The 13,527-nt window shown below is 41.5% G+C and overlaps 1 protein-coding gene across 5 annotated transcripts in view; it reads left to right on the forward strand.

Moving 5' to 3' along the window:
* TJP1 (tight junction protein 1) overlaps positions 1-13,527 on the forward strand; it is a 112,863-nt gene that overhangs the window by 38,721 nt on the left and 60,615 nt on the right. The window lies entirely within an intron of this gene.

Below are 13,527 nucleotides of genomic sequence, written 5' to 3' on the forward strand. Positions count from 1 at the left end.
CAATTAGAGTAAACAGGTAAAATGAGGCTGCATCAAAATTAAAATATATTTTGTGTTTCAAAGGAAACCAAGAAACTTTCAGTAAGAAAGTGAAGGGATAACCCATAGAATGGGAGAAAGAAAATACTTGCAAATCGGATAGCTGATAGGGGCTTCCCTGGTGGCTCAGCAGTAAAGAATCTGCCTGCAGTACAGAAAGACAAGGGAGATGCAGGTTTGATCCCTGGGTTGGGAAGATCCTCTGAAAGAGAAAATGGCAACCCGCTCCAGTATTCTTGCCTGGAGAATGCCATGGACAGAGGACCCTGGAGGGCTGCAGTCCATGGGATCGCAAAGGGTCGGGCATGACTGAGCAATTGAGCACAAAGGATGCATGAGAAGGGACTTGTATCCAGAATACAGAAATTAAGAAGTAAAAAGACAATTCAGTTTTTTAAATGGACTGAAGAATTTTAATAAGATATTTCTCCAAAGAAGATACAGCACTATTCAGTAAACATACGAAAAGGTGCTCAGTGCCATTGACCATCAGGGAACTGTGTCAAAAGTGAGAGTGGCACCCTCTGGAATGACTGTGATCACAGAAGCAGACAGTAATAAGTGTTGATGAAGATTGGATGTTGGCTGGTGGAGCCAACTGTGGTAAAGTAAGGTATTCAAGAGGTCAACATAGAATTGCATGTGACCAGCAGCTCTACTCCTAGGCATGTACCCCAGAGAAATGAAGACTGATCCCAACACAATAGCTTAAACATCCGTGTTCATAGCAACATTATTCACAGTAGCCGGAAACTACAAATAGCCCACATGCCCACTCACTGATGATGAATAAGCAAAGTGTCTTATATCTGCACAATGGAATATTGCTGAACAAGAAATGAAGTACTGATACGAGCTGTGACATGAATTTATATGTCAATAAAGCTGTTCTAAGAAAAGAGGCTAGGAGAGTGGAATTCTGCATGTTTGTTGAGTAGCTTCCAACCAGTGTGTGATGGCTAGAAGTAAGCATTTACACTGAGGTGAGGATATAAGCTAAGCTAGGCTTGTTTTATCTGGTTGGATGCCATTGTGTATATTTAGAGAGTGCATTATGAACATTTGAGAGCCTTTATTTAATTCTCTGTGGTGGTGTTCAGTCACTGAGTCATGTCTGACTCTTCACGAGCCCTTGAACTGCAGCATGCCAAGCTTCCCTGTCCTTCGCTATCTCCCAGAGTTTGCTCAGTTTCATGTCCGTTGAGTCGGTGATGCCATTCAACCATCTAATCCTCTGCTGCCCCCAGTCTTTCCCAGCATTGCGACAGGTGTCAGTAACCACATGGAATAAACTAAGTCTCAGAAAGGTCTAGGGAAGTGGTCCCAAAGAGGAGCATCTTGACTGCAGGTCTCTGGACTCATCATAAGCTCTTTTCACTTACATGTAAAATTTAACTTTAAATATAAGGAATATTTATGGAATATAATACCTAAAATTTAAAACTACTGTAGTTCTGTTACATGAACTACATGTATATGTAATAAAATGAGTCAAATAAAAAGTAGTAACATTGATAAGAAAGGGGGCCAGTTTGGCTTTTTTTTTTTTTTTTAAGAACATTGGTGGTAAGTTCAGTTTTGTGGAGAAAAGGACAGTTTTGGAGAAGGACACCTCCAGTTGGAGGTGTCCTGTTCAGTTCAGTCAGTCAGTCATGTCCGACTCTGTGTGACTCCATGGACTACAGCACACCAGGCTTCCCTGTCCATCACCAACTCCTGGAGCTTACTCAGACTCACGTCCATTGAGTCAGTGATGCCATCCAACCATCTCATCTTCTGTCACCCCCTTCTGCCTTCAGTCTTTGACAGCATCAGGGTCTTTTCCAGTGAGTCAGTTCTTCACATCAGGTGGCCAAAGTATTGGAGCTTCAGCCTCAGCATCAGTCCTTCCAATGAATATTCAGGACTGATTCTTTTAGGATTGACTGGTTTGATCTCCTTGTGGTCCAGTTCAGTTCAGTCGCTCAGTCGTGTCCAACTCTTGGTGACCCCATGAATGGCAGCACGCCAGGCCACCCTGTCCATCACCAACTCCCTGAGTTCACTCAGACTCACGTCCATTGAGTCCGTGATGCCATCCAGCCATCTCATCCTCGGTCGTCCCCTTCTCCTCCTGCCCCCAATCCCTCCCAGCATCAGAGTCTTTTCCAATGAGTCAACTCTTCGCATGAGGTGGCCAAAGTACTGGAGTTTCAGCTTCAGCATCATTCCCTCCAAAGAAATCCCAGGGCTGATCTCCTTCAGAATGGACTGGTTGAATCTCCTTGCAGTCCAAGGAACTCTCAAGAGTTTTTTCCAACACCACAGTTCAAAAGCATCAATTCTTCGGCGCTCAGCCTTCTTCACAGTCCAACTCTCACATCCATACATGACCACTGGAAAAACCATTGCCCTGACTAGACGGACCTTTGTTGGCAAAGTAATGTCTCTGCTTTTGAATATGCTATTTTCTTCCAAGGGACTCTTACTAAGTCTTCTCCAATACCACAGTTCAAAAGCATCAATTCTTCAGTGCTCAGCTTTCTTTATGGTCCAACTCTCAGATCTATACAGGACTACTGGAAAAACCATAGCTTTGACTAGACTGACCTTTGTTGTCAAAGTCTCTGCTTTTTAATATGCTGTCTAGTTTGCTCATCTCACATGCTAGTAAAGTAATGCTCAAAATTCTCCAAGCCAGGCTTCAGCAATATGTGAACCATGAACTTCCAGATGTTCAAGCTGGTTTTAGAAAAGGCAGAGGAACCAGAGATCAAATTGCCAACATCTGCTGGATCATGGAAAAAGCAAGACAGTTCCAGAAAAACATCTATTTCTGCTTATATTGACTATGCCAAAGCCTTTGACTGTGTGGATCACAATAAACTGTGGAAAATTCTGACAGAGATGGGAATACCAGACCACCTGATCTGCCTTTTGAGAAACCTATATGCAGGTCAGGAAGCAGCAGTTAGAACTGGACATGGAACAACAGACTGGTTCCAAATAGGAAAAGGAGTACATCAAGGCTGTATATTGTCACCCTGCTTATTTAACTTCTATGCAGAGTACATTATGAGAAATGCTGGGCTGGAAGAAGCACAAGCTGGAATCAAGATTGCTGGGAGAAATATCAATAACCTCAGATACGCAGATGACACCACCCTTATGGCAGAAAGTGAAGAAGAACTAACGAGCCTCTTGATGAAAGAGGAGAGCGAAAAAGTTGGCTTAAAGCTCAACATTCAGAAAACGAAGATCATGGCATCCAGTCCCATCACTTCATGGCAAATAGATGAGAAACAGTGGCTGACTTTATTTTTTGGGCTCCAGAATCACTGCAGATGGTGATTACAGCCATGGAATTAAAAGACGGTCACTCCTTGGAAGGAAAGTCATGACCAACCTAGACAACATATTAAAAAGCAGAGACATTACTGGACAGACATTACAAAGGTGTGTCTAGTCAAGGGTATGGTTTTTCCAAGTAGTTATTTATGGATGTGAGAGCTGGACTGTAAAGAAAGCTGAGTGCCAAAGAATTGATGCTTTTGAACTGTGGTGTTGGAGAAGACTCTTGAGAGTCCCTTGGACAGCAAGGAGATCCAACCAGTCCATCCTAAAGGAGATCAGTCCTGGGTGTTCATTGGAAGGACTAATGTTGAAGCTGAAACTCCAATATTTTGGCCACCTGATGTGAAGAGCTGAGTCATTGGAAAAGACCCTGATGCTGGGAAAGATTGAGGGCAGGAGGAGAAGGGGATGACAGAGGATGAGATGGTTGGATGGCATCATCGACTCAATGGACATGAGTTTGGCATTTGGTGATGGACAGGACGGCTTGGCGTGCTGCGGCTCAGGGGTTGCAGGGAGTCAGACACGACTGAGTGCCTGAACTGTACTCATAGCTTTTCTTCCAAGAAGCAAGCGTCTTATTAATTTCATGGCTGCAGTCACCATCTGCAGTGATTTTTGGAGCCCAACAAAATAAAGTCTGTCACTATTTCCATTGTTTCTCAATCTACTAGCCATGAAGTGATGGGACTGGATGCCTTGATCTTACTTTTCTGAATGTTGAGTTTTAAGCCAGCTTTTCTCTATCCGCTTTCATTTTTGTCAAGAGGCTCTTCAGTTTCTCTTTGGTTTTTGCCATAAGGGTAGTGTCTGCATATCTGAGGTTATTGATATTTCTCCCAGCAATCTTGATTCCAGCTCATGGTTCTTCCAGCCTGGCATTTTGCATGATGTGCTCTGCATATAAGTTAGATAAGACAGGGTAACAATATACAGCTTTGACGTACTCGTTTCCCTGTTTGGAACCAGTTCCTTGTTCTTTGTCTGGTTCTAACTGTTGCTTCTTGAGCTGCATACAGATTTCTCAGGAGGCAGGTAAGGTGGTCTGGTATTCCCTAAGGGTATTCTGGAGGGGTCCTGTAGGAAGCTGGAAACAGGAAAGTGGAATAGGAATAAAAATGAAAGCTGTAATGTTGGAACCGGATCTGCAGGAGTGAGAGTCTCAGTGTAAGAGTCAGTGGGGACACAGAGAGTAGCCAGGTCTGATGAAGGATGCAGAAGTCGAAAACGACGAATTTAACAGTCATAGAAGTTTAAACATTTTGATAACTACCGAGCTCCAGTGGAAAAGCTGTGAGGGGTCTTGAGACTTCTGACCTAATCCGGGCTCACCACTAATTGTGAACGGGTCTTTCAGATCTCTTGGGATCTCACAGAGCTGAAGTGCATCAGAGTTGAGAAAATCCTCATCTCCTCACCAAGTCCACAGGGACCCTACATGTGGTCTACTTGTCGGCTAATGAAGTGACTAGAGGACTCCAGGCTTTCTGAATTCATTGGTGAAAAGGAACTTGAGCAAATGATTGCCAAGGATCCATTTAGTCCAAAAATTTTTTGACCCCATGTTCACTGTGAAAACATATAACTGGAACAGTTTCCATGGACTGTTGAGGGTAGATTGGAAGAAGAAGGGAAGAGGAGGCAAATGACAGAAACTGTAGAAGTGAACTGTGTGTGTAAGCTGAGAAAAGTTAGAATTAAGTTTTAGAATAAATGTAGAAATGTAGTTGTAGAAATCTGGCATAAAAACAGGAGGGAAAAAAGGCAAGAAGAATCTTGAAAAAGTTGAGCATTTTTTGAAGGAGACAGAAGAGTCTTTGGAGGAGAGTGTTCATATTGTGCAGTTCTGTTTCGGCAGCCAGCAATTTTCAGGACTCTTTCCCCCTCTTTTAAGAAGTCTTTTAAGGGATCAAGAAATACTTAGATGGGAGGAGAGGGTGAGATGTATGGAGAGAGTAACATGGAAACTTATATTACCATATGTAAAATAGATAGCCAGTGGAGAACTGAAACAGGTGTTCCAGTATCAACCTAGAGGGGTGGGATTGGGAGGGAGGTTCAAGAGGGAAGGGTGATATGTACACATATAGCTGATTCAAGTGGAAGTTTGACAGAAAACAACAAAATTCTGTAAAGCAGTTATCCTTTGTAAAATATAAGACAAATTTCAGCAGATGAGTGGGCAGACCATTCCTCTTGATACAAAAGGTCAGACAGTAAATAGTTTCAACTTTGTTGGCCATATGGCCCCTGTTGCAGCTACTCTGCAGAAGCAGTTGTAATGGAGTGGGCATGTCCAGTGACATTGGAAAGTAACTAAACAGATTGTAGGTCTCCTGTTTACCATCAGATTAGTTTCACTACCAGGCAAAGGTAGAAGTACAGGTTACTGTTGCTTGTGGCTGCCTGTGGTCTTGAAAGAATGAAATATGATGGAAATAAAATTCTTCTGATGCTTTTAATTCATCTAAAAACTATAGCCATGTTTGTGTGTGTGCATACAAATAAATGAGATCATATTATACTGTTTTAAACCAGTTCTCTTTTTAACGGCTGAGTAATACTCCATTGTGTATATGTACCACAGCTTTCTTATCCATTCATCTGCTGATGGACATCTAGGTTGTTTCCATATCCTGGCTGTTATAAAGAGTGCTGCGATGAACATTGGGGTACATGTGTCTCTTTCAATTCTGGTTTCCTCAGTGAAGTAAGCCAGAAAGAAAAACACCAATACAGTATACTAACACATATATATGGAATTTAGAAAGATGGCAATGATGACCCTGTATGCAGGACAGCAAAAAAGACACAGATGCGGATAGCGGACTTTTGGACTCAGTGGGAGAGGGAGAGGGTGAGATGATTTGGGATAATGGCATTGAAACATGTATAATATCATGTAAGAATCGAAATGCCAGTCTATGTCCGATGCAGGATATGGCACGCTTGGGGCTGGTATGCGGGGGTGACCCAGAAAGATGTTGTGGGGAGGGGGGTGGGAGGGGGGTTCATGTTTGGGAACGCATGTACACCTGTGGTGGATTCATGTCAATGTATGGCAAAACCAATACAGAATTGTAAAGTAAAGTAAAAAATAAATTAAAAAAATAAAAATAAAATAAACCAGTTCTCCCATCACCATAATAAAAAAATCATCATCTTGGACATTTTCTCATGTAAAGATATGAAAATCAACTACATTTTGATGCATCTAAATTTTTTTATGGTTAACATATATGAGAAAAGTGGATTATTTTCCATTTCTTTTGAAAATCCCTCTGAAAAGCACTGTGCTAGTCTTTTTGTAAATCCAGTACAGAGTATACAATTGCCTTGGGATAATAATAATTATACTACTGTCAATTTTGATTATTGGAAACAGTATTAAAAGTTTTTTTTAGCAAATGCTCACATTGTTCCTCTCTCCATTTAAAGAAATGGTTAATCATATAGTAATTATACAATTTAACCCTTTCATCCTTTAATCCTGATTTAGTATTGTAAGTAGGTGTATATTTATCACCAGTCCTTTTCATGTGATGCTTCTCATTTTGATTGTCAGAATGTTATTTTCTGTTAGGAAAGGATCATGAAAACCGATATCCCCTAAGGTTTTTTTACGTTTAGTAGCTTATCTCTGCCCTTTTATACTTGAAGATTAGCTTTACTGGACATAAAATCCCGTAACTCACTGTTTCCCTTGAGTATTTTTGACATAATGGGTCACTACCCTAATGTGATAATAATCTGATTTTTATTTCTTTTAAAATTTTGCCTAGATACAAATGAGTCTTCTTCCTTAAAATCTAGTCAGTTTACTTGAATATATTTTGGTGCTTCCTCTGAATTGGTATTCTCAGATATCTACAGGGATTTGTGTCCTTTGAGTATGTACAGTTTTTTATCTATGTATATAATGTATATAGGAAAGGAAATATTATTTAATTCTAGTTTTACTGTTTTATTTTTTCTTTTATTTTGGTTTTGTTCTTTGGGAACTCCTTTTATTTATATGTTGTATCTCTTTTGCCTGTCTTCATTATTTGTCATTTCCTCTCAAATCCTTTTTTAAAAAAAGTCCCTGAATCATTTGTGTTTTAAAAATGATTTCTCTGTTTTACTTTGTTTCTTTCATGGTAGTATATTTATTTGTGTCCCTATATAAAATTGCTTTTAAAATTTTCTAATTGGCATGAATTCTGTCAGCCTCTTTTTAGTTTTTAAAATTCTTGTTTGTATTGTTATGTCCTGTAAGTTTTCTTTATGTCTTTTCACTTGTTTCATAAAAGTCGCAGTTTTGATCCTTTATTTTTCTTTCTTTCAAGCACTCTTTTTGCCATGCTTTCATTTTCCTTAGGGATATTCTGCTGCTCACCATCTTCTATAGCAGTTTTGTTGGGGGTTTTATCATAATCCCTTTTTTGTTAATTTTTATGGGAAATTAGCCTTCTTGAGCTTTTAGAAATTGGCTTGGTCTTCTTGTATGTGTATGCTCATGCTCAAGAAACATAGCTGCTATTTTTGGATGCTTTCTAGGCCTGTGCCCTCTGTACCTTGTATGCTGTGCTCTCCTGTCCCCAGAAGTCTGAACCCGCAGTCTTCACAGGGCCTGGCAGGTCCGTGTGGAGAAATCCTGGGGTGACACTGCTCCCACCATTCAGGCTCTCTGCAGGCGCCTGCTCTCATTGATGACTGATTTCAGCTGCTATTATGTCAGTTATTTGGGGGTTCTTCCGGTTTTGGGGACGTCAGCTGCGTGTGGCTCTCTTCTCAAGTTGGGAGCATGCAAGTCTAACAGGTGTTGCTCGTCTCCACCTGCGTCCTCAATGGGGTGTATTGGTTACCTGGTTTTGTTGTGAATGTGGGTTTTTGTTGTATAGTTGCCCTGCTTGATTTTATTTGGAGATGCAGAAAATTCTGAATCCTTGGAACTACTATGGCTGCTAATGATTATTTAGTGCTCAAATTCGTGCGAGTTGAAAAAAGACAACTCTGTAAAGGGAAATGGAGTTAAATTGAATAGTCAGTCAGATACTTCCAGTGCACTAATGCACTGACATTGTTCAGCCACTGTGTGTTAGACCGGTGCAGGGTTGGGCTTAGCTGGGATTGTAGAAGCATGTGTAGCTCCCTCCCAAGTGGAGCTCTGACATCCAGGCTACTTGCTGTGCTGGGGTGGGGTCACACTGGGCATGGGTGCTCAGGGAGCGTACCAGACAGGACTGCTACCCGTGGAGGGCTGGGATGGTTTTAGGAAGGAGACAGCAGTGAACCTGAATGTCGAAGGGTGAGGAGCCATAGGAATCCCAAGCAGAGAAGATGTGAAAGCTCAGAGCTTGATGTGCGTGGACTGCTGAAGTGGGAGCACTGGTGATGAGTGTCAGAGCCAGGACCGGTGCTGGGAAGTGCGTTGGCCATGCCTTTCAGGATACTGTCAATGTGGAGGGTAGTGGAACAGCAATGTCAGATTTGCTCTAGAATAATAATCCTTGCAGCCCAATAGAGAGCAGACTGTGGTGCAATGGAGAAGAGGCCAGATGAAACAGTGGTGATAGTGTCAGTCTGCACAGGTTTCAGAGGGGCCTTCCCTGGGAGGGAGGGAGTGTGGGGGTCACTGAGCCTTGTTGAGTTGTGATGGTCACTCACGTCTGATGTTCACAGTGTTTAAGACTGAGATTTTTAGCCCTGACTGCCCATTAGAATCACTTTGTTGCTGTTAGCACGCCAGGCTTCCCTGTCCTTCATTATTTCCCAGTTTGCTCAAACTCATATCCATTGAGTCAGTGATGGCATCCAACCATCTATCCTCTGTCATCCCTTTCTCCTCTTGCCCTCAATCTTTCCCAGCATCAAGGTCTTTTCCAATGAGTTGGCTCTTCGAATTAGGTGGCCAAAGGATTGGAGCTTCAGTATCACTCCTTCCAGTGAATGTTCAAGGTTGATTTCCTTTAGGATTGACTGGTTTGATCTCCTTATAGTCCAAGGGACTCTCAGAGTCTTCTCCAACACCACAGTTTGAAAGCATCAATTCTTTGGTGCTCAGCTTGTTTATGTTCCACCTCTCACATCCATACATGACTACTGGAAAAACCATGGCTTGGACTGTGCAGAATTTTGTCAGGAATGTGATGTCTCTGCTTTCTAATATGTCTAGGTTTGTCATGACTTTCCTTCCAAAGAGCAGGCGTCTTTTAATTTTGTGGCTGCAGTCACCGTCTGCAGTGATTTTGGAGTCCCAAGAATATAAAATCTGTCACTATTTCCACTTTTCCCCTATCTGTCTACTGTGAAGTGTTGGGACCAGATGCCATGATATTAGTTTTTTGAATGTTGAGTTTTAAGCCAGCTTTTTCACTTTCTCACCTTCATCAAGAGGCTTTTTATTTCCTCTTCACTTTCTGTCATTGCTGCTGCTGCTGCTGCTAAGTCGCTTCAGTCATGTCCGACTCTGTGCGACCCCAGAGACGGCAGCCCACCAGGCTCCCCTGTCCCTGGGATTCTCCAGGCAAGAACACTGGAGTGGGTTGCCATTTCCTTCTCCAAAGCATGAAAGTGAAAAGTGAAAGTGAAGTGGCTCAGTTGTGTCTGACTTTTAGCAATCCCATGGACTGTAGCCCACCAGGCTTCTCCATCCATGGGATTTTCCAGGCAAGAGTACTGGAGTGGGGTGCCATTGCCTTCTCCACTTTCTGTCGTTAGAGTGGTTTTATCTTCATATCTGAAGTTGTTGATATTTCTCCCACCAATCTTGATTCCAGCGGGGGAATCATCCAGCCTGCCATTTTGCATGATACGAGATTTTTAAAAGAATACCTGCCATTGCCCTCATCTAGTATTATTTAGTTTGTATCAGTTGAGGGGCTGGAAATCGTCAAGCACTTTTGACACTGATCCCAAGTGAGTCTCATCTGTAGCTAGGGCTCAGCATCAAAGACCTCCTGGGTAGTCATGAAGGTAGTGTATGGAGTGCTGACGCAGGAGGATGACGCCCCGCAGCGTGCGGTCGGCTGGCTTTGAGGCCCTGTCTCCTGCAGCCAGAACTACACTCACTGTTCACAAGCAAATCCTCAGAAATAGCTACTCATCTCTCCTCTCTATGAGAGTTCCTGACATTTTCGTTTGGGGCATTTCTTTAATATTTTTGTGTTACATTTTAAATTTTTAAATGAATTATCAAGCAAGATATAAATGTAAGCATTAAAGCATACAAAATAGAGGATTAGTCCTAGCTTCTTCCAAGGAGGAAAAAGAGCCAAGGAATAACGCATCCCTCAAGATTGCCAGGAGAAATATCAATAACCTCAGATATGCAGATGATACCACCCTTATGGCAGAAAGTGAAGAAGAACTAAAGAGCCTCTTAATGAAAGTGAAGGAGGAGAGTAAAAAAGTTGGCTTAAAGCTCAACATTTAGAAAACTAAGATCATGGCATCTGGTCCCATTGCTTCATGGCAAATAGATGAGGAAACAGTAGAAACAGTGGTTAACTGTATTTTTCTGGGCTCCAAAATCACTGCAGATGGTGATTAGAGCCATGGAATTAAAAGACGCTTACTCCTTGGAAGGAAAGTTTTGACCAACCTACACAGCACATTAAAAAGCAGAGACATTACTTTGCCAACAAAGGTCTGTCTAGTCAAGGCTGGTTTTTCTAGTGGTCATGTATGGATGTGAGAGTTGGACTAAAGAGAGCTGAGCGCTGAAGAATTGATGCTTTTGAACTGTGGTGTTAGAGAAGACTCTTGAGAGTCCTTTGAATGGTAAAAAGATCCAGCCAGTCCATCCTAAAGGAAATCAGTCCTGAATATTCATTAGGACTGATGCTGAAGCTGAAACTCCAGTACTTTGGCCATCTGATGTGAAGAAGTGACTCATTGGAAAAGATCCTGATGCTAGGAAAGATTGAAGGCGGGAGGAGAAGGGGACGACAGAGGATTGAGATGGTTGGATGATACCACCAACTTAATGGACATGAGTTTGAGTAAACTCTGGGAGTTGCTGATGGACAGGGAGGCCTGGCGTGCTGCCATTCATGGGGTCGCAAAGAGGCGGACACGACTGAGCTAAGTAACTCCTTGCCTTTTCAAATAATGTGTGTGGGGGGAAAAAAAATTAAAATAGACTGAAAGTGTCTTCTTGATTCGCCGCCCCTCCGCCCCCCTCCGCCCCCAACCCCTTGGTTGTGAATGTTGGATATTGTCAAAGACCTTTTCAGGGTTTATGAATTTAATCTCTGAATTTCCGTTGCCCCCCACCCACCCTTAGTTTTACTAGTATAGAACTCTTATATAATGGCTTTCCTAATACACCAGTTTTTGAAATAAACCACCTTTTCATGGTATATTTGTGTGATGTAGGCCTTTAAAAATGGTGTTAGGCTGTACTGTTTGGAGGAGGCTCTGTCTTGGTCATGGGGAGTCATTATCACATTTAGATGTCAGTGTTATAATTGCTTCTTGAGAAGAGTTCAGAAATCTCCCTTTAATGTTAGAATGCCCTGGAATGACTCATGGAGTACCAAGGCTCTCTGAACATCAATGTTTTGGTGGAATTCCCCTGTGAAATATCTGTGCCTGGTATTTTTTGTGAGATAATTCCCTCATAACTGTCTCTGTTTCCTCTTCAGAAACTGGGTTGTTTAAACTTAATTTCTAATAGAGTCAGTTTCAGTAATCTATATTTCCTTACAAAATTTTCCATTATGTAAGTTATCCCATTTATTTGAATTTGTTCTGTAGTCTCTTATGTTTTCTAATTGTGTGCTAATAGTTGCTTTCTTTCTAATCATTTCCTATTTTATTTATTTTTGAAATTTGAGCCCTGTGTCTAGCTGTTTTGAAATTTGGATATTCTCTTTTTTCTGAATTATACCAAAGGTATGGTTTTGTGTAGTGATTTGTTTTGTGTTATTTTGCAGACATAGATTCATGCAGTTGCCTTTACTTTGGCCACCCAGATGTTTTTCTGTTTGTTTTTCTCATTAGCCTTTTTTGGAGGGGGTGGGGCAGTAGCTTTAGCAATGTAATTCACATACTATACAATTCACCCTTTAAAATGTATAATTTAGTGACTTTTTAGTTTAGTCACAGAGCTGTAGGACCATCACCAGTCACTTTATTTAAACATTTCATTACCCTAAAAAGAAATAATGTACTTATAAGCCATTCCTCCCCCATCTCTCCATCCCTCTCCACCACCCTGGCCCTCAGCAAATCACCAGTCTACTTTGTCTTACACGTGTTGGTTGTTTCTGAAAATCTCATATAAGAGGAATTGTCTGTGTGTGTGGTCTTTTGTAGTTGGCTTCCTTTAGATAGCATTGTTTTTCAGCTTCCCCATCTTGTAGCACATACCAACAACTATGCTCCTTTCTGTTGCAGATAAGAGTTCACTTTATGGATAGACCATGTCCATCAGTTGATGGACATTTGGGTGGTTTCCCTTTCTGGCTGTTACAGATGCTGCTGTGTGGGGGTGTGAATTTCTCTGCATGACGATTTTCATTTCTCTTGGGAGTACACCTAGGAGTGGAATTGCTGGTGTTTATTCTCTTTGAAGAAGAGTTTCCCCCTTCCTCCTTCTCGGCTGTTTCGGTAGACTCTGGGGTGCAAGGAGAGGTCATGATGGACCCCTCTCTGGTGGACATGGTCTTCTCTTGGACTGGCTTGTGGGGCACAGAAGGATATTATGTGAACACGAGGCCCCTGACTCACTGATTCTGGAGCCCTAGGAAAATGCTGGGTGTTTGCTTAGACGACTGAGTAATTCCCTCATTTCCTTTCTAACAACTGTGTGGCTTTCTTGGAAATTAGGCAGTTTTTAAATAACTTGGAACTGTTTTGACTTTTCTGTGTGCTGGACCATCTTTAGTCATTATGGTAAAGATTTTCAGCTTATTTAGAAGTTATTAATTCATTATAATTTTCTTTAATTAGAAATATAAGTAATTAAACTTGCTTGATATGGTTATTGGACTTTCTGTTGAATACAGTGTACAAAGACATTATAGTGTATTACTTCAATAGAGATTCTTAGTGTAAGTGAAGGAAGCTGATTTTCACAGCTACTGGTATTTTATTATATAAAATAGCTTCTGATGTATATGCTTACTATATGTCATTCTATGAATTGTTTGCCAGTGTTTGTGGTGA

The sequence above is a fragment of the Oryx dammah genome, unplaced genomic scaffold, assembly GCF_014754425.2.
Source record: "Oryx dammah isolate SB20612 unplaced genomic scaffold, SCBI_Odam_1.1 HiC_scaffold_16, whole genome shotgun sequence".
Lineage (NCBI taxonomy): Eukaryota > Metazoa > Chordata > Mammalia > Artiodactyla > Bovidae > Oryx > Oryx dammah.